Source organism: Brachyhypopomus gauderio, unplaced genomic scaffold, assembly GCF_052324685.1.
Source record: "Brachyhypopomus gauderio isolate BG-103 unplaced genomic scaffold, BGAUD_0.2 sc216, whole genome shotgun sequence".
In the NCBI taxonomy this organism is placed as follows: domain Eukaryota; kingdom Metazoa; phylum Chordata; class Actinopteri; order Gymnotiformes; family Hypopomidae; genus Brachyhypopomus; species Brachyhypopomus gauderio.
Window position 1 is genome coordinate 12,551 of NW_027507037.1, and position 16,848 is coordinate 29,398.

Sequence of the window (16,848 nt, forward strand, 5' to 3'; positions counted from 1 at the left end):
CATTTTTTACTTTGAAAGTTAGGCAAGCATTGTTCCTCACAAGTTCAGCCCTGCTCATGTACCAAGTTGAGAATGCTGCTTTGGAGGACTCCAGACTTGAAAATTGCAAAAAGATATTACCACAGGGTAGCGTGGCCGAGCGGTCTAAGGCGCTGGATTAAGGCTCCAGTCTCTGCGGAGGCGTGGGTTCGAATCCCACCGCTGCCAAGCAGTGTTTTTAGGAGATGGCAGAAGAATTCTTATACCTAATCACTCTCAACAACGGTGCCTGACCCAAGGCTGAAGAGGCAGTTATTCGCATGATGGTAGCAGAGAGCCATGCTACGATGCCATTTGCAAATGCTCATACCTGGCTTTGTTCTTAGGCGACATTGAAGACCCTGCAGTGTTTTGATAACAGGCAGGAAATGATGCATCTTTCCTCTTCTGACAGAAGACAAATTCAGCTTCTTCTACAAGAATGTCAGCAAATACAGTCTTCCTGTGGTAGCGTGTCTGAGTGGTCTAAGGCACTGGATTTAGGCTCCAGTCTCTGAGAAGGCATGGGATCGAATGCTGCCAGCTGGTAACTTTACAATGATTCTTGCCTTTGTGTTCTCTTGAAAACCCTCTCTTCCAGTACAGATGACGGGAAACAATTTGAAAACGACATTGGAACCCTTCTTCTTTTTCAGAGTTACATATAGCTTAGCATTTTTTACTTTGAAAGTTAGGCAAGCATTGTTCCTCACAAGTTCAGCCCTGCTCATGTACCAAGTTGAGAATGCTGCTTTGGAGGACTCCAGACTTGAAATTGCAAAAAAGATTTTACCAAAGGGGTAGCGTGGCCGAGCGGTCTAAGGCGCTGGATTTAGGCTCCAGTCTCTGCGGAGGCGTGGGTTCGAATCCCACCGCTGCCAAGCAGTGTTTTTAAGAGATGGCAGAAGAATTCTTATACCTAATCACTCTCAACAATGGTGCCTGACCCAAGGCTGAAGAGCAGTCATTCGCATGATGGTAGCAGAGAGCCATGCTACGATGCCATTTGCAAATGCTCATACCTGGCTTTGTTCTTAGGCGACATTGAAGACCCTGCAGTGTTTTTGATAACAGGCAGGAAATGATGCATCTTTCCTCTTCTGACAGAAGACAAATTCAGCTTCTTCTACAAGAATGTCAGCAAATACAGTCTTCCTGTGGTAGCGTGTCCTGAGTGGTCTAAGGCACTGGATTTAGGCTCCAGTCTCTGAGAAGGCATGGATCGAATGCTGCCAGCTGGTAACTTTACAATGATTCTTGCCTTTGTGTTCTCTTGAAAACCCTCTCTTCCAGTACAGATGACGGGAAACAATTTGAAAAAGACATTGGAACCCTTCTTCTTTTTCAGAGTTACATATAGCTTAGCATTTTTTACTTTGAAAGTTAGGCAAGCATTGTTCCTCACAAGTTCAGCCCTGCTCATGTACCAAGTTGAGAATGCTGCTTTGGAGGACTCCAGACTTGAAAATTGCAAAAAAGATATTACCACAGGGTAGCGTGGCCGAGCGGTCTAAGGCGCTGGATTAAGGCTCTAGTCTCTGCGGAGGCGTGGGTTCGAATCCCACCGCTGCCAAGCAGTGTTTTTAGGAGATGGCAGAAGAATTCTTATACCTAATCACTCTCAACAACGGTGCCTGACCCAAGGCTGAAGAGCAGTTATTCGCATGATGGTAGCAGAGAGCCATGCTACGATGCCATTTGCAAATGCTCATACCTGGCTTTGTTCTTAGGCGACATTGAAGACCCCTGCAGTGTTTTGATAACAGGCAGGAAATGATGCATCTTTCCTCTTCTGACAGAAGACAAATTCAGCTTCTTCTACAAGAATGTCAGCAAATACAGTCTTCCTGTGGTAGCGTGTCTGAGTGGTCTAAGGCACTGGATTTAGGCTCCAGTCTCTGAGAAGGCATGGGATTGAATGCTGCCAGCTGGTAACTTTACAATGATTCTTGCCTTTGTGTCTCTTGAAAACCCTCTCTTCCAGTACAGATGACGGGAAACAATTTGAAAAAGACATTGGAACCCTTCTTCTTTTTCAGAGTTACATATAGCTTAGCATTTTTTTACTTTGAAAGTTAGGCAAGCATTGTTCCTCACAAGTTCAGCCCTGCTCATGTACCAAGTTGAGAATGCTGCTTTGGAGGACTCCAGACTTGAAAATTGCAAAAAAGATATTACCAAAGGGTAGCGTGGCCGTAGCGGTCTAAGGCGCTGGATTTAGGCTCCAGTCTCTGCGGAGGCGTGGGTTCGAATCCCACCGCTGCCAAGCAGTGTTTTTAAGAGATGGCAGAAGAATTCTTATACCTAATCACTCTCAACAATGGTGCCTGACCCAAGGCTGAAGAGCAGTCATTCGCATGATGGTAGCAGAGAGCCATGCCACGATGCCATTTGCAAATGCTCATACCTGGCTTTGTTCTTAGGCGACATTGAAGACCCTGCGGTGTTTTGATAACAGGCAGGAAATGATGCATCTTTCCTCTTCTGACAGAAGAAAAATTCACCTTCTTCCACAAGAATGTCAGCAAATGCAGTCTACCTAGTGGTAGCGTGTCTGAGTGGTCTAAGGCACTGGATTTAGGCTCCAGTCTCTGAGAAGGCATGGGATCGAATGCTGCCAGCTGGTAACTTTACAATGATTCTTGCCTTTGTGTTCTCTTGAAAACCCTCTCTTCCAGTACAGATGACGGGAAACAATTTGAAAAAGACATTGGAACCCTTCTTCTTTTTCAGAGTTACATATAGCTTAGCATTTTTTACTTGAAAGTTAGGCAAGCATTGTTCCTCACAAGTTCAGCCCTGCTCATGTACCAAGTTGAGAATGCTGCTTTGGAGGACTCCAGACTTGAAAATTGCAAAAAAGAGATTACCACAGGGGTAGCGTGGGCCGAGCGGTCTAAGGCGCTGGATTAAGGCTCCAGTCTCTGCGGAGGCGTGGGTTCGAATCCCACCGCTGCCAAGCAGTTTTTTTGGAGATGGCAGAAGAATTCTTATACCTAATCACTCTCAACAACGGTGCCTGACCCAAGGCTGAAGAGCAGTTATTCGCATGATGGTAGCAGAGAGCCATGCTACGATGCCATTTGCAAATGCTCATACCTGGCTTTGTTCTTAGGCGACATTGAAGACCCTGCAGTGTTTTGATAACAGGCAGGAAATGCATCTTTCCTCTTCTGACAGAAGACAAATTCAGCTTCTTCTACAAGAATGTCAGCAAATACAGTCTTCCTGTGGTAGCGTGTCTGAGTGGTCTAAGGCACTGGATTTAGGCTCCAGTCTCTGAGAAGGCATGGGATCGAATGCTGCCAGCTGGTAACTTTACAATGATTCTTGCCTTTGTGTTCTCTTGAAAACCCTCTCTTCCAGTACAGATGACGGGAAACAATTTGAAAAAGACATTGGAACCCTTCTTCTTTTTCAGAGTTACATATAGCTTAGCATTTTTTACTTTGAAAGTTAGGCAAGCATTGTTCCTCACAAGTTCAGCCCTGCTCATGTACCAAGTTGAGAATGCTGCTTTGGAGGACTCCAGACTTGAAAATTGCAAAAAAGATATTACCACAGGGGTAGCGTGGCCGAGCGGTCTAAGGCGCTGGATTAAGGCTCTAGTCTCTGCGGAGGCGTGGGTTCGAATCCCACCGCTGCCAAGCAGTGTTTTTAGGAGGATGGCAGAAGAATTCTTATACCTAATCACTCTCAACAACGGTGCCTGACCCAAGGCTGAAGAGCAGTTATTCGCATGATGGTAGCAGAGAGCCATGCTACGATGCCATTTGCAAATGCTCATACCTGGCTTTGTTCTTAGGCGACATTGAAGACCCTGCAGTGTTTTGATAACAGGCAGGAAATGATGCATCTTTCCTCTTCTGACAGAAGACAAATTCAGCTTCTTCTACAAGAATGTCAGCAAATACAGTCTTCCTGTGGTAGCGTGTCTGAGTGGTCTAAGGCACTGGATTTAGGCTCCAGTCTCTGAGAAGGCATGGGATTGAATGCTGCCAGCTGGTAACTTTACAATGATTCTTGCCTTTGTGTTCTCTTGAAAACCCTCTCTTCCAGTACAGATGACGGGAAACAATTTGAAAAAAGACATTGGAACCCTTCTTCTTTTTCAGAGTTACATATAGCTTAGCATTTTTTACTTTGAAAGTTAGGCAAGCATTGTTCCTCACAAGTTCAGCCCTGCTCATGTACCAAGTTGAGAATGCTGCTTTGGAGGACTCCAGACTTGAAAATTGCAAAAAAGATATTACCAAAGGGTAGCGTGGCCCGAGCGGTCTAAGGCGCTGGATTTAGGCTCCAGTCTCTGCGGAGGCGTGGGTTCGAATCCCACCGCTGCCAAGCAGTGTTTTTAAGAGATGGCAGAAGAATTCTTATACCTAATCACTCTCAACAATGGTGCCTGACCCAAGGCTGAAGAGCAGTCATTCGCATGATGGTAGCAGAGAGCCATGCCACGATGCCATTTGGCAAATGCTCATACCTGGCTTTGTTCTTAGGCGACATTGAAGACCCTGCGGTGTTTTGATAACAGGCAGGAAATGATGCATCTTTCCTCTTCTGACAGAAGAAAAATTCACCTTCTTCCACAAGAATGTCAGCAAATGCAGTCTACCTGTGTGGTAGCGTGTCTGAGTGGTCTAAGGGCACTGGATTTAGGCTCCAGTCTCTGAGAAGGCATGGGATCGAATGCTGCCAGCTGGTAACTTTACAATGATTCTTGCCTTTGTGTTCTCTTGAAAACCCTCTCTTCCAGTACAGATGACGGGAAACAATTTGAAAAAGACATTGGAACCCTTCTTCTTTTTCAGAGTTACATATAGCTTAGCATTTTTTACTTTGAAAGTTAGGCAAGCATTGTTCCTCACAAGTTCAGCCCTGCTCATGTACCAAGTTGAGAATGCTGCTTTGGAGGACTCCAGACTTGAAAATTGCAAAAAGAGATTACCACAGGGTAGCGTGGCCGAGCGGTCTAAGGCGCTGGATTAAGGCTCCAGTCTCTGCGGAGGCGTGGGTTCGAATCCCACCGCTGCCAAGCAGTTTTTTTGGAGATGGCAGAAGAATTCTTATACCTAATCACTCTCAACAACGGTGCCTGACCCAAGGCTGAAGAGCAGTTATTCGCATGATGGTAGCAGAGAGCCATGCTACGATGCCATTTGCAAATGCTCATACCTGGCTTTGTTCTTAGGCGACATTGAAGACCCTGCAGTGTTTTGATAACAGGCAGGAAATGATGCATCTTTCCTCTTCTGACAGAAGACAAATTCAGCTTCTTCTACAAGAATGTCAGCAAATACAGTCTTCCTGTGGTAGCGTGTCTGAGTGGTCTAAGGCACTGGATTTAGGCTCCAGTCTCTGAGAAGGCATGGGATCGAATGCTGCCAGCTGGTAACTTTACAATGATTCTTGCCTTTGTGTTCTCTTGAAAACCCTCTCTTCCAGTACAGATGACGGGAAACAATTTGAAAAAGACATTGGAACCCTTCTTCTTTTTCAGAGTTACATATAGCTTAGCATTTTTTACTTTGAAAGTTAGGCAAGCATTGTTCCTCACAAGTTCAGCCCTGCTCATGTACCAAGTTGAGAATGCTGCTTTGGAGGACTCCAGACTTGAAAATTGCAAAAAAGATATTACCACAGGGTAGCGTGGCCGAGCGGTCTAAGGCGCTGGATTAAGGCTCCAGTCTCTGCGGAGGCGTGGGTTCGAATCCCACCGCTGCCAAGCAGTGTTTTTAGGAGATGGCAGAAGAATTCTTATACCTAATCACTCTCAACAACGGTGCCTGACCCAAGGCTGAAGAGCAGTTATTCGCATGATGGTAGCAGAGAGCCATGCTACGATGCCATTTGCAAATGCTCATACCTGGCTTTGTTCTTAGGCGACATTGAAGACCCTGCAGTGTTTTGATAACAGGCAGGAAATGATGCATCTTTCCTCTTCTGACAGAAGACAAATTCAGCTTCTTCTACAAGAATGTCAGCAAATACAGTCTTCCTGTGGTAGCGTGTCTGAGTGGTCTAAGGCACTGGATTTAGGCTCCAGTCTCTGAGAAGGCATGGGATCGAATGCTGCCAGCTGGTAACTTTACAATGATTCTTGCCTTTGTGTTCTCTTGAAAACCCTCTCTTCCAGTACAGATGACGGGAAACAATTTGAAAAAGACATTGGAACCCTTCTTCTTTTTCAGAGTTACATATAGCTTAGCATTTTTTACTTTGAAAGTTAGGCAAGCATTGTTCCTCACAAGTTCAGCCCTGCTCATGTACCAAGTTGAGAATGCTGCTTTGGAGGACTCCAGACTTGAAAATTGCAAAAAAGATATTACCAAAGGGTAGCGTGGCCGAGCGGTCTAAGGTGCTGGATTTAGGCTCCAGTCTCTGCGGAGGCGTGGGTTCGAATCCCACCGCTGCCAAGCAGTGTTTTTAAGAGATGGCAGAAGAATTCTTATACCTAATCACTCTCAACAATGGTGCCTGACCCAAGGCTGAAGAGCAGTCATTCGCATGATGGTAGCAGAGAGCCATGCCACGATGCCATTTGCAAATGCTCATACCTGGCTTTGTTCTTAGGCGACATTGAAGACCCTGCGGTGTTTTGATAACAGGCAGGAAATGATGCATCTTTCCTCTTCTGACAGAAGAAAAATTCACCTTCTTCCACAAGAATGTCAGCAAATGCAGTCTTCCTGTGGTAGCGTGTCTGAGTGGTCTAAGGCACTGGATTTAGGCTCCAGTCTCTGAGAAGGCATGGGATCGAATGCTGCCAGCTGGTAACTTTACAATGATTCTTGCCTTTGTGTTCTCTTGAAAACCCTCTCTTCCAGTACAGATGACGGGAAACAATTTGAAAAAGACATTGGAACCCTTCTTCTTTTTCAGAGTTACATATAGCTTAGCATTTTTTACTTTGAAAGTTAGGCAAGCATTGTTCCTCACAAGTTCAGCCCTGCTCATGTACCAAGTTGAGAATGCTGCTTTGGAGGACTCCAGACTTGAAAATTGCAAAAAAGATATTACCAAAGGGTAGCGTGGCCGAGCGGTCTAAGGCGCTGGATTTAGGCTCCAGTCTCTGCGGAGGCGTGGGTTCGAATCCCACCGCTGCCAAGCAGTGTTTTTAAGAGATGGCAGAAGAATTCTTATACCTAATCACTCTCAACAATGGTGCCTGACCCAAGGCTGAAGAGCAGTCATTCGCATGATGGTAGCAGAGAGCCATGCCACGATGCCATTTGCAAATGCTCATACCTGGCTTTGTTCTTAGGCGACATTGAAGACCCTGCGGTGTTTTGATAACAGGCAGGAAATGATGCATCTTTCCTCTTCTGACAGAAGAAAAATTCACCTTCTTCCACAAGAATGTCAGCAAATGCAGTCTACCTGTGGTAGCGTGTCTGAGTGGTCTAAGGCACTGGATTTAGGCTCCAGTCTCTGAGAAGGCATGGGATCGAATGCTGCCAGCTGGTAACTTTACAATGATTCTTGCCTTTGTGTTCTCTTGAAAACCCTCTCTTCCAGTACAGATGACGGGAAACAATTTGAAAAAGACATTGGAACCCTTCTTCTTTTTCAGAGTTACATATAGCTTAGCATTTTTTACTTTGAAAGTTAGGCAAGCATTGTTCCTCACAAGTTCAGCCCTGCTCATGTACCAAGTTGAGAATGCTGCTTTGGAGGACTCCAGACTTGAAAATTGCAAAAAAGAGATTACCACAGGGTAGCTTGGCCGAGCGGTCTAAGGAGCTGGATTAAGGCTCCAGTCTCTGCGGAGGTGTGGGTTCGAATCCCACCGCTGCCAAGCAGTTTTTTTGGAGATGGCAGAAGAATTCTTATACCTAATCACTCTCAACAACGGTGCCTGACCCAAGGCTGAAGAGCAGTTATTCGCATGATGGTAGCAGAGAGCCATGCTACGATGCCATTTGCAAATGCTCATACCTGGCTTTGTTCTTAGGCGACATTGAAGACCCTGCAGTGTTTTGATAACAGGCAGGAAATGATGCATCTTTCCTCTTCTGACAGAAGACAAATTCAGCTTCTTCTACAAGAATGTCAGCAAATACAGTCTTCCTGTGGTAGCGTGTCTGAGTGGTCTAAGGCACTGGATTTAGGCTCCAGTCTCTGAGAAGGCATGGGATCGAATGCTGCCAGCTGGTAACTTTACAATGATTCTTGCCTTTGTGTTCTCTTGAAAACCCTCTCTTCCAGTACAGATGACGGGAAACAATTTGAAAAAGACATTGGAACCCTTCTTCTTTTTCAGAGTTACATATAGCTTAGCATTTTTTACTTTGAAAGTTAGGCAAGCATTGTTCCTCACAAGTTCAGCCCTGCTCATGTACCAAGTTGAGAATGCTGCTTTGGAGGACTCCAGACTTGAAAATTGCAAAAAAGATATTACCACAGGGTAGCGTGGCCGAGCGGTCTAAGGCGCTGGATTAAGGCTCCAGTCTCTGCGGAGGCGTGGGTTCGAATCCCACCGCTGCCAAGCAGTGTTTTTAGGAGATGGCAGAAGAATTCTTATACCTAATCACTCTCAACAACGGTGCCTGACCCAAGGCTGAAGAGCAGTTATTCGCATGATGGTAGCAGAGAGCCATGCTACGATGCCATTTGCAAATGCTCATACCTGGCTTTGTTCTTAGGCGACATTGAAGACCCTGCAGTGTTTTGATAACAGGCAGGAAATGATGCATCTTTCCTCTTCTGACAGAAGACAAATTCAGCTTCTTCTACAAGAATGTCAGCAAATACAGTCTTCCTGTGGTAGCGTGTCTGAGTGGTCTAAGGCACTGGATTTAGGCTCCAGTCTCTGAGAAGGCATGGGATCGAATGCTGCCAGCTGGTAACTTTACAATGATTCTTGCCTTTGTGTTCTCTTGAAAACCCTCTCTTCCAGTACAGATGACGGGAAACAATTTGAAAACGACATTGGAACCCTTCTTCTTTTTCAGAGTTACATATAGCTTAGCATTTTTTACTTTGAAAGTTAGGCAAGCATTGTTCCTCACAAGTTCAGCCCTGCTCATGTACCAAGTTGAGAATGCTGCTTTGGAGGACTCCAGACTTGAAAATTGCAAAAAAGATATTACCAAAGGGTAGCGTGGCCGAGCGGTCTAAGGCGCTGGATTTAGGCTCCAGTCTCTGCGGAGGCGTGGGTTCGAATCCCACCGCTGCCAAGCAGTGTTTTTAAGAGATGGCAGAAGAATTCTTATACCTAATCACTCTCAACAATGGTGCCTGACCCAAGGCTGAAGAGCAGTCATTCGCATGATGGTAGCAGAGAGCCATGCCACGATGCCATTTGCAAATGCTCATACCTGGCTTTGTTCTTAGGCGACATTGAAGACCCTGCGGTGTTTTGATAACAGGCAGGAAATGATGCATCTTTCCTCTTCTGACAGAAGAAAAATTCACCTTCTTCCACAAGAATGTCAGCAAATGCAGTCTTCCTGTGGTAGCGTGTCTGAGTGGTCTAAGGCACTGGATTTAGGCTCCAGTCTCTGAGAAGGCATGGGATCGAATGCTGCCAGCTGGTAACTTTACAATGATTCTTGCCTTTGTGTTCTCTTGAAAACCCTCTCTTCCAGTACAGATGACGGGAAACAATTTGAAAAAGACATTGGAACCCTTCTTCTTTTTCAGTTACATATAGCTTAGCATTTTTTACTTTGAAAGTTAGGCAAGCATTGTTCCTCACAAGTTCAGCCCTGCTCATGTACCAAGTTGAGAATGCTGCTTTGGAGGACTCCAGACTTGAAAATTGCAAAAAAGATATTACCAAAGGGTAGCGTGGCCGAGCGGTCTAAGGCGCTGGATTTAGGCTCCAGTCTCTGCGGAGGCGTGGGTTCGAATCCCACCGCTGCCAAGCAGTGTTTTTAAGAGATGGCAGAAGAATTCTTATACCTAATCACTCTCAACAATGGTGCCTGACCCAAGGCTGAAGAGCAGTCATTCGCATGATGGTAGCAGAGAGCCATGCCACGATGCCATTTGCAAATGCTCATACCTGGCTTTGTTCTTAGGCGACATTGAAGACCCTGCGGTGTTTTGATAACAGGCAGGAAATGATGCATCTTTCCTCTTCTGACAGAAGAAAAATTCACCTTCTTCCACAAGAATGTCAGCAAATGCAGTCTTCCTGTGGTAGCGTGTCTGAGTGGTCTAAGGCACTGGATTTAGGCTCCAGTCTCTGAGAAGGCATGGGATCGAATGCTGCCAGCTGGTAACTTTACAATGATTCTTGCCTTTGTGTTCTCTTGAAAACCCTCTCTTCCAGTACAGATGACGGGAAACAATTTGAAAAAGACATTGGAACCCTTCTTCTTTTTCAGAGTTACATATAGCTTAGCATTTTTTACTTTGAAAGTTAGGCAAGCATTGTTCCTCACAAGTTCAGCCCTGCTCATGTACCAAGTTGAGAATGCTGCTTTGGAGGACTCCAGACTTGAAAATTGCAAAAAAGATATTACCAAAGGGTAGCGTGGCCGAGCGGTCTAAGGCGCTGGATTTAGGCTCCAGTCTCTGCGGAGGCGTGGGTTCGAATCCCACCGCTGCCAAGCAGTGTTTTTAAGAGATGGCAGAAGAATTCTTATACCTAATCACTCTCAACAATGGTGCCTGACCCAAGGCTGAAGAGCAGTCATTCGCATGATGGTAGCAGAGAGCCATGCCACGATGCCATTTGCAAATGCTCATACCTGGCTTTGTTCTTAGGCGACATTGAAGACCCTGCGGTGTTTTGATAACAGGCAGGAAATGATGCATCTTTCCTCTTCTGACAGAAGAAAAATTCACCTTCTTCCACAAGAATGTCAGCAAATGCAGTCTACCTGTGGTAGCGTGTCTGAGTGGTCTAAGGCACTGGATTTAGGCTCCAGTCTCTGAGAAGGCATGGGATCGAATGCTGCCAGCTGGTAACTTTACAATGATTCTTGCCTTTGTGTTCTCTTGAAAACCCTCTCTTCCAGTACAGATGACGGGAAACAATTTGAAAAAGACATTGGAACCCTTCTTCTTTTTCAGAGTTACATATAGCTTAGCATTTTTTACTTTGAAAGTTAGGCAAGCATTGTTCCTCACAAGTTCAGCCCTGCTCATGTACCAAGTTGAGAATGCTGCTTTGGAGGACTCCAGACTTGAAAATTGCAAAAAAGAGATTACCACAGGGTAGCTTGGCCGAGCGGTCTAAGGCGCTGGATTAAGGCTCCAGTCTCTGCGGAGGCGTGGGTTCGAATCCCACCGCTGCCAAGCAGTTTTTTTGGAGATGGCAGAAGAATTCTTATACCTAATCACTCTCAACAACGGTGCCTGACCCAAGGCTGAAGAGCAGTTATTCGCATGATGGTAGCAGAGAGCCATGCTACGATGCCATTTGCAAATGCTCATACCTGGCTTTGTTCTTAGGCGACATTGAAGACCCTGCAGTGTTTTGATAACAGGCAGGAAATGATGCATCTTTCCTCTTCTGACAGAAGACAAATTCAGCTTCTTCTACAAGAATGTCAGCAAATACAGTCTTCCTGTGGTAGCGTGTCTGAGTGGTCTAAGGCACTGGATTTAGGCTCCAGTCTCTGAGAAGGCATGGGATCGAATGCTGCCAGCTGGTAACTTTACAATGATTCTTGCCTTTGTGTTCTCTTGAAAACCCTCTCTTCCAGTACAGATGACGGGAAACAATTTGAAAAAGACATTGGAACCCTTCTTCTTTTTTAGAGTTACATATAGCTTAGCATTTTTTACTTTGAAAGTTAGGCAAGCATTGTTCCTCACAAGTTCAGCCCTGCTCATGTACCAAGTTGAGAATGCTGCTTTGGAGGACTCCAGACTTGAAAATTGCAAAAAAGATATTACCACAGGGTAGCGTGGCCGAGCGGTCTAAGGCGCTGGATTAAGGCTCCAGTCTCTGCGGAGGCGTGGGTTCGAATCCCACCGCTGCCAAGCAGTGTTTTTAGGAGATGGCAGAAGAATTCTTATACCTAATCACTCTCAACAACGGTGCCTGACCCAAGGCTGAAGAGCAGTTATTCGCATGATGGTAGCAGAGAGCCATGCTACGATGCCATTTGCAAATGCTCATACCTGGCTTTGTTCTTAGGCGACATTGAAGACCCTGCAGTGTTTTGATAACAGGCAGGAAATGATGCATCTTTCCTCTTCTGACAGAAGACAAATTCAGCTTCTTCTACAAGAATGTCAGCAAATACAGTCTTCCTGTGGTAGCGTGTCTGAGTGGTCTAAGGCACTGGATTTAGGCTCCAGTCTCTGAGAAGGCATGGGATCGAATGCTGCCAGCTGGTAACTTTACAATGATTCTTGCCTTTGTGTTCTCTTGAAAACCCTCTCTTCCAGTACAGATGACGGGAAACAATTTGAAAACGACATTGGAACCCTTCTTCTTTTTCAGAGTTACATATAGCTTAGCATTTTTTACTTTGAAAGTTAGGCAAGCATTGTTCCTCACAAGTTCAGCCCTGCTCATGTACCAAGTTGAGAATGCTGCTTTGGAGGACTCCAGACTTGAAAATTGCAAAAAAGATTTTACCAAAGGGTAGCGTGGCCGAGCGGTCTAAGGCGCTGGATTTAGGCTCCAGTCTCTGCGGAGGCGTGGGTTCGAATCCCACCGCTGCCAAGCAGTGTTTTTAAGAGATGGCAGAAGAATTCTTATACCTAATCACTCTCAACAATGGTGCCTGACCCAAGGCTGAAGAGCAGTCATTCGCATGATGGTAGCAGAGAGCCATGCTACGATGCCATTTGCAAATGCTCATACCTGGCTTTGTTCTTAGGCGACATTGAAGACCCTGCAGTGTTTTGATAACAGGCAGGAAATGATGCATCTTTCCTCTTCTGACAGAAGACAAATTCAGCTTCTTCTACAAGAATGTCAGCAAATACAGTCTTCCTGTGGTAGCGTGTCTGAGTGGTCTAAGGCACTGGATTTAGGCTCCAGTCTCTGAGAAGGCATGGGATCGAATGCTGCCAGCTGGTAACTTTACAATGATTCTTGCCTTTGTGTTCTCTTGAAAACCCTCTCTTCCAGTACAGATGACGGGAAACAATTTGAAAAAGACATTGGAACCCTTCTTCTTTTTCAGAGTTACATATAGCTTAGCATTTTTTACTTTGAAAGTTAGGCAAGCATTGTTCCTCACAAGTTCAGCCCTGCTCATGTACCAAGTTGAGAATGCTGCTTTGGAGGACTCCAGACTTGAAAATTGCAAAAAAGATATTACCACAGGGTAGCGTGGCCGAGCGGTCTAAGGCGCTGGATTAAGGCTCTAGTCTCTGCGGAGGCGTGGGTTCGAATCCCACCGCTGCCAAGCAGTGTTTTTAGGAGATGGCAGAAGAATTCTTATACCTAATCACTCTCAACAACGGTGCCTGACCCAAGGCTGAAGAGCAGTTATTCGCATGATGGTAGCAGAGAGCCATGCTACGATGCCATTTGCAAATGCTCATACCTGGCTTTGTTCTTAGGCGACATTGAAGACCCTGCAGTGTTTTGATAACAGGCAGGAAATGATGCATCTTTCCTCTTCTGACAGAAGACAAATTCAGCTTCTTCTACAAGAATGTCAGCAAATACAGTCTTCCTGTGGTAGCGTGTCTGAGTGGTCTAAGGCACTGGATTTAGGCTCCAGTCTCTGAGAAGGCATGGGATTGAATGCTGCCAGCTGGTAACTTTACAATGATTCTTGCCTTTGTGTTCTCTTGAAAACCCTCTCTTCCAGTACAGATGACGGGAAACAATTTGAAAAAGACATTGGAACCCTTCTTCTTTTTCAGAGTTACATATAGCTTAGCATTTTTTACTTTGAAAGTTAGGCAAGCATTGTTCCTCACAAGTTCAGCCCTGCTCATGTACCAAGTTGAGAATGCTGCTTTGGAGGACTCCAGACTTGAAAATTGCAAAAAAGATATTACCAAAGGGTAGCGTGGCCGAGCGGTCTAAGGCGCTGGATTTAGGCTCCAGTCTCTGCGGAGGCGTGGGTTCGAATCCCACCGCTGCCAAGCAGTGTTTTTAAGAGATGGCAGAAGAATTCTTATACCTAATCACTCTCAACAATGGTGCCTGACCCAAGGCTGAAGAGCAGTCATTCGCATGATGGTAGCAGAGAGCCATGCCACGATGCCATTTGCAAATGCTCATACCTGGCTTTGTTCTTAGGCGACATTGAAGACCCTGCGGTGTTTTGATAACAGGCAGGAAATGATGCATCTTTCCTCTTCTGACAGAAGAAAAATTCACCTTCTTCCACAAGAATGTCAGCAAATGCAGTCTACCTGTGGTAGCGTGTCTGAGTGGTCTAAGGCACTGGATTTAGGCTCCAGTCTCTGAGAAGGCATGGGATCGAATGCTGCCAGCTGGTAACTTTACAATGATTCTTGCCTTTGTGTTCTCTTGAAAACCCTCTCTTCCAGTACAGATGACGGGAAACAATTTGAAAAAGACATTGGAACCCTTCTTCTTTTTCAGAGTTACATATAGCTTAGCATTTTTTACTTTGAAAGTTAGGCAAGCATTGTTCCTCACAAGTTCAGCCCTGCTCATGTACCAAGTTGAGAATGCTGCTTTGGAGGACTCCAGACTTGAAAATTGCAAAAAAGAGATTACCACAGGGTAGCGTGGCCGAGCGGTCTAAGGCGCTGGATTAAGGCTCCAGTCTCTGCGGAGGCGTGGGTTCGAATCCCACCGCTGCCAAGCAGTTTTTTTGGAGATGGCAGAAGAATTCTTATACCTAATCACTCTCAACAACGGTGCCTGACCCAAGGCTGAAGAGCAGTTATTCGCATGATGGTAGCAGAGAGCCATGCTACGATGCCATTTGCAAATGCTCATACCTGGCTTTGTTCTTAGGCGACATTGAAGACCCTGCAGTGTTTTGATAACAGGCAGGAAATGATGCATCTTTCCTCTTCTGACAGAAGACAAATTCAGCTTCTTCTACAAGAATGTCAGCAAATACAGTCTTCCTGTGGTAGCGTGTCTGAGTGGTCTAAGGCACTGGATTTAGGCTCCAGTCTCTGAGAAGGCATGGGATCGAATGCTGCCAGCTGGTAACTTTACAATGATTCTTGCCTTTGTGTTCTCTTGAAAACCCTCTCTTCCAGTACAGATGACGGGAAACAATTTGAAAAAGACATTGGAACCCTTCTTCTTTTTCAGAGTTACATATAGCTTAGCATTTTTTACTTTGAAAGTTAGGCAAGCATTGTTCCTCACAAGTTCAGCCCTGCTCATGTACCAAGTTGAGAATGCTGCTTTGGAGGACTCCAGACTTGAAAATTGCAAAAAAGATATTACCACAGGGTAGCGTGGCCGAGCGGTCTAAGGCGCTGGATTAAGGCTCCAGTCTCTGCGGAGGCGTGGGTTCGAATCCCACCGCTGCCAAGCAGTGTTTTTAGGAGATGGCAGAAGAATTCTTATACCTAATCACTCTCAACAACGGTGCCTGACCCAAGGCTGAAGAGCAGTTATTCGCATGATGGTAGCAGAGAGCCATGCTACGATGCCATTTGCAAATGCTCATACCTGGCTTTGTTCTTAGGCGACATTGAAGACCCTGCAGTGTTTTGATAACAGGCAGGAAATGATGCATCTTTCCTCTTCTGACAGAAGACAAATTCAGCTTCTTCTACAAGAATGTCAGCAAATACAGTCTTCCTGTGGTAGCGTGTCTGAGTGGTCTAAGGCACTGGATTTAGGCTCCAGTCTCTGAGAAGGCATGGGATCGAATGCTGCCAGCTGGTAACTTTACAATGATTCTTGCCTTTGTGTTCTCTTGAAAACCCTCTCTTCCAGTACAGATGACGGGAAACAATTTGAAAAAGACATTGGAACCCTTCTTCTTTTTCAGAGTTACATATAGCTTAGCATTTTTTACTTTGAAAGTTAGGCAAGCATTGTTCCTCACAAGTTCAGCCCTGCTCATGTACCAAGTTGAGAATGCTGCTTTGGAGGACTCCAGACTTGAAAATTGCAAAAAAGATATTACCAAAGGGTAGCGTGGCCGAGCGGTCTAAGGTGCTGGATTTAGGCTCCAGTCTCTGCGGAGGCGTGGGTTCGAATCCCACCGCTGCCAAGCAGTGTTTTTAAGAGATGGCAGAAGAATTCTTATACCTAATCACTCTCAACAATGGTGCCTGACCCAAGGCTGAAGAGCAGTCATTCGCATGATGGTAGCAGAGAGCCATGCCACGATGCCATTTGCAAATGCTCATACCTGGCTTTGTTCTTAGGCGACATTGAAGACCCTGCGGTGTTTTGATAACAGGCAGGAAATGATGCATCTTTCCTCTTCTGACAGAAGAAAAATTCACCTTCTTCCACAAGAATGTCAGCAAATGCAGTCTTCCTGTGGTAGCGTGTCTGAGTGGTCTAAGGCACTGGATTTAGGCTCCAGTCTCTGAGAAGGCATGGGATCGAATGCTGCCAGCTGGTAACTTTACAATGATTCTTGCCTTTGTGTTCTCTTGAAAACCCTCTCTTCCAGTACAGATGACGGGAAACAATTTGAAAAAGACATTGGAACCCTTCTTCTTTTTCAGAGTTACATATAGCTTAGCATTTTTTACTTTGAAAGTTAGGCAAGCATTGTTCCTCACAAGTTCAGCCCTGCTCATGTACCAAGTTGAGAATGCTGCTTTGGAGGACTCCAGACTTGAAAATTGCAAAAAAGATATTACCAAAGGGTAGCGTGGCCGAGCGGTCTAAGGCGCTGGATTTAGGCTCCAGTCTCTGCGGAGGCGTGGGTTCGAATCCCACCGCTGCCAAGCAGTGTTTTTAAGAGATGGCAGAAGAATTCTTATACCTAATCACTCTCAACA

The 16,848-nt window shown here is 45.5% G+C and overlaps 24 non-coding genes across 24 annotated transcripts; all 24 read left to right on the top strand.

Annotated features, from left to right (window-relative positions):
- Window positions 1–125: 125 nt before the first annotated feature.
- trnal-aag (transfer RNA leucine (anticodon AAG)) lies at window positions 126–207 on the top strand. The gene has a single exon. It is a non-coding gene; the product is annotated as a tRNA-Leu (tRNA).
- Window positions 208–817: 610 nt separating this feature from the next.
- trnal-uag (transfer RNA leucine (anticodon UAG)) lies at window positions 818–899 on the top strand. The gene has a single exon. It is a non-coding gene; the product is annotated as a tRNA-Leu (tRNA).
- Window positions 900–1,509: 610 nt separating this feature from the next.
- trnal-aag (transfer RNA leucine (anticodon AAG)) lies at window positions 1,510–1,591 on the top strand. The gene has a single exon. It is a non-coding gene; the product is annotated as a tRNA-Leu (tRNA).
- Window positions 1,592–2,201: 610 nt separating this feature from the next.
- trnal-uag (transfer RNA leucine (anticodon UAG)) lies at window positions 2,202–2,284 on the top strand. The gene has a single exon. It is a non-coding gene; the product is annotated as a tRNA-Leu (tRNA).
- Window positions 2,285–2,894: 610 nt separating this feature from the next.
- trnal-aag (transfer RNA leucine (anticodon AAG)) lies at window positions 2,895–2,977 on the top strand. The gene has a single exon. It is a non-coding gene; the product is annotated as a tRNA-Leu (tRNA).
- Window positions 2,978–3,583: 606 nt separating this feature from the next.
- trnal-aag (transfer RNA leucine (anticodon AAG)) lies at window positions 3,584–3,665 on the top strand. The gene has a single exon. It is a non-coding gene; the product is annotated as a tRNA-Leu (tRNA).
- Window positions 3,666–4,276: 611 nt separating this feature from the next.
- Window positions 4,277–4,359, top strand: trnal-uag (transfer RNA leucine (anticodon UAG)). The gene has a single exon. It is a non-coding gene; the product is annotated as a tRNA-Leu (tRNA).
- Window positions 4,360–4,971: 612 nt separating this feature from the next.
- trnal-aag (transfer RNA leucine (anticodon AAG)) lies at window positions 4,972–5,053 on the top strand. The gene has a single exon. It is a non-coding gene; the product is annotated as a tRNA-Leu (tRNA).
- Window positions 5,054–5,661: 608 nt separating this feature from the next.
- On the top strand, window positions 5,662–5,743 carry trnal-aag (transfer RNA leucine (anticodon AAG)). Its single transcript has one exon. It is a non-coding gene; the product is annotated as a tRNA-Leu (tRNA).
- Window positions 5,744–6,352: 609 nt separating this feature from the next.
- trnal-uag (transfer RNA leucine (anticodon UAG)) lies at window positions 6,353–6,434 on the top strand. Its single transcript has one exon. It is a non-coding gene; the product is annotated as a tRNA-Leu (tRNA).
- A 609-nt stretch (window positions 6,435–7,043) lies between these two features.
- Window positions 7,044–7,125, top strand: trnal-uag (transfer RNA leucine (anticodon UAG)). Its single transcript has one exon. It is a non-coding gene; the product is annotated as a tRNA-Leu (tRNA).
- Window positions 7,126–8,424: 1,299 nt separating this feature from the next.
- On the top strand, window positions 8,425–8,506 carry trnal-aag (transfer RNA leucine (anticodon AAG)). Its single transcript has one exon. It is a non-coding gene; the product is annotated as a tRNA-Leu (tRNA).
- A 609-nt stretch (window positions 8,507–9,115) lies between these two features.
- Window positions 9,116–9,197, top strand: trnal-uag (transfer RNA leucine (anticodon UAG)). The gene has a single exon. It is a non-coding gene; the product is annotated as a tRNA-Leu (tRNA).
- A 607-nt stretch (window positions 9,198–9,804) lies between these two features.
- trnal-uag (transfer RNA leucine (anticodon UAG)) lies at window positions 9,805–9,886 on the top strand. Its single transcript has one exon. It is a non-coding gene; the product is annotated as a tRNA-Leu (tRNA).
- Window positions 9,887–10,495: 609 nt separating this feature from the next.
- On the top strand, window positions 10,496–10,577 carry trnal-uag (transfer RNA leucine (anticodon UAG)). The gene has a single exon. It is a non-coding gene; the product is annotated as a tRNA-Leu (tRNA).
- Window positions 10,578–11,186: 609 nt separating this feature from the next.
- trnal-aag (transfer RNA leucine (anticodon AAG)) lies at window positions 11,187–11,268 on the top strand. The gene has a single exon. It is a non-coding gene; the product is annotated as a tRNA-Leu (tRNA).
- A 608-nt stretch (window positions 11,269–11,876) lies between these two features.
- Window positions 11,877–11,958, top strand: trnal-aag (transfer RNA leucine (anticodon AAG)). The gene has a single exon. It is a non-coding gene; the product is annotated as a tRNA-Leu (tRNA).
- Window positions 11,959–12,567: 609 nt separating this feature from the next.
- On the top strand, window positions 12,568–12,649 carry trnal-uag (transfer RNA leucine (anticodon UAG)). The gene has a single exon. It is a non-coding gene; the product is annotated as a tRNA-Leu (tRNA).
- Window positions 12,650–13,258: 609 nt separating this feature from the next.
- Window positions 13,259–13,340, top strand: trnal-aag (transfer RNA leucine (anticodon AAG)). Its single transcript has one exon. It is a non-coding gene; the product is annotated as a tRNA-Leu (tRNA).
- A 609-nt stretch (window positions 13,341–13,949) lies between these two features.
- On the top strand, window positions 13,950–14,031 carry trnal-uag (transfer RNA leucine (anticodon UAG)). Its single transcript has one exon. It is a non-coding gene; the product is annotated as a tRNA-Leu (tRNA).
- A 609-nt stretch (window positions 14,032–14,640) lies between these two features.
- Window positions 14,641–14,722, top strand: trnal-aag (transfer RNA leucine (anticodon AAG)). Its single transcript has one exon. It is a non-coding gene; the product is annotated as a tRNA-Leu (tRNA).
- A 608-nt stretch (window positions 14,723–15,330) lies between these two features.
- Window positions 15,331–15,412, top strand: trnal-aag (transfer RNA leucine (anticodon AAG)). The gene has a single exon. It is a non-coding gene; the product is annotated as a tRNA-Leu (tRNA).
- A 609-nt stretch (window positions 15,413–16,021) lies between these two features.
- On the top strand, window positions 16,022–16,103 carry trnal-uag (transfer RNA leucine (anticodon UAG)). Its single transcript has one exon. It is a non-coding gene; the product is annotated as a tRNA-Leu (tRNA).
- A 609-nt stretch (window positions 16,104–16,712) lies between these two features.
- trnal-uag (transfer RNA leucine (anticodon UAG)) lies at window positions 16,713–16,794 on the top strand. Its single transcript has one exon. It is a non-coding gene; the product is annotated as a tRNA-Leu (tRNA).
- The last annotated feature ends 54 nt before the right edge of the window (window positions 16,795–16,848 follow it).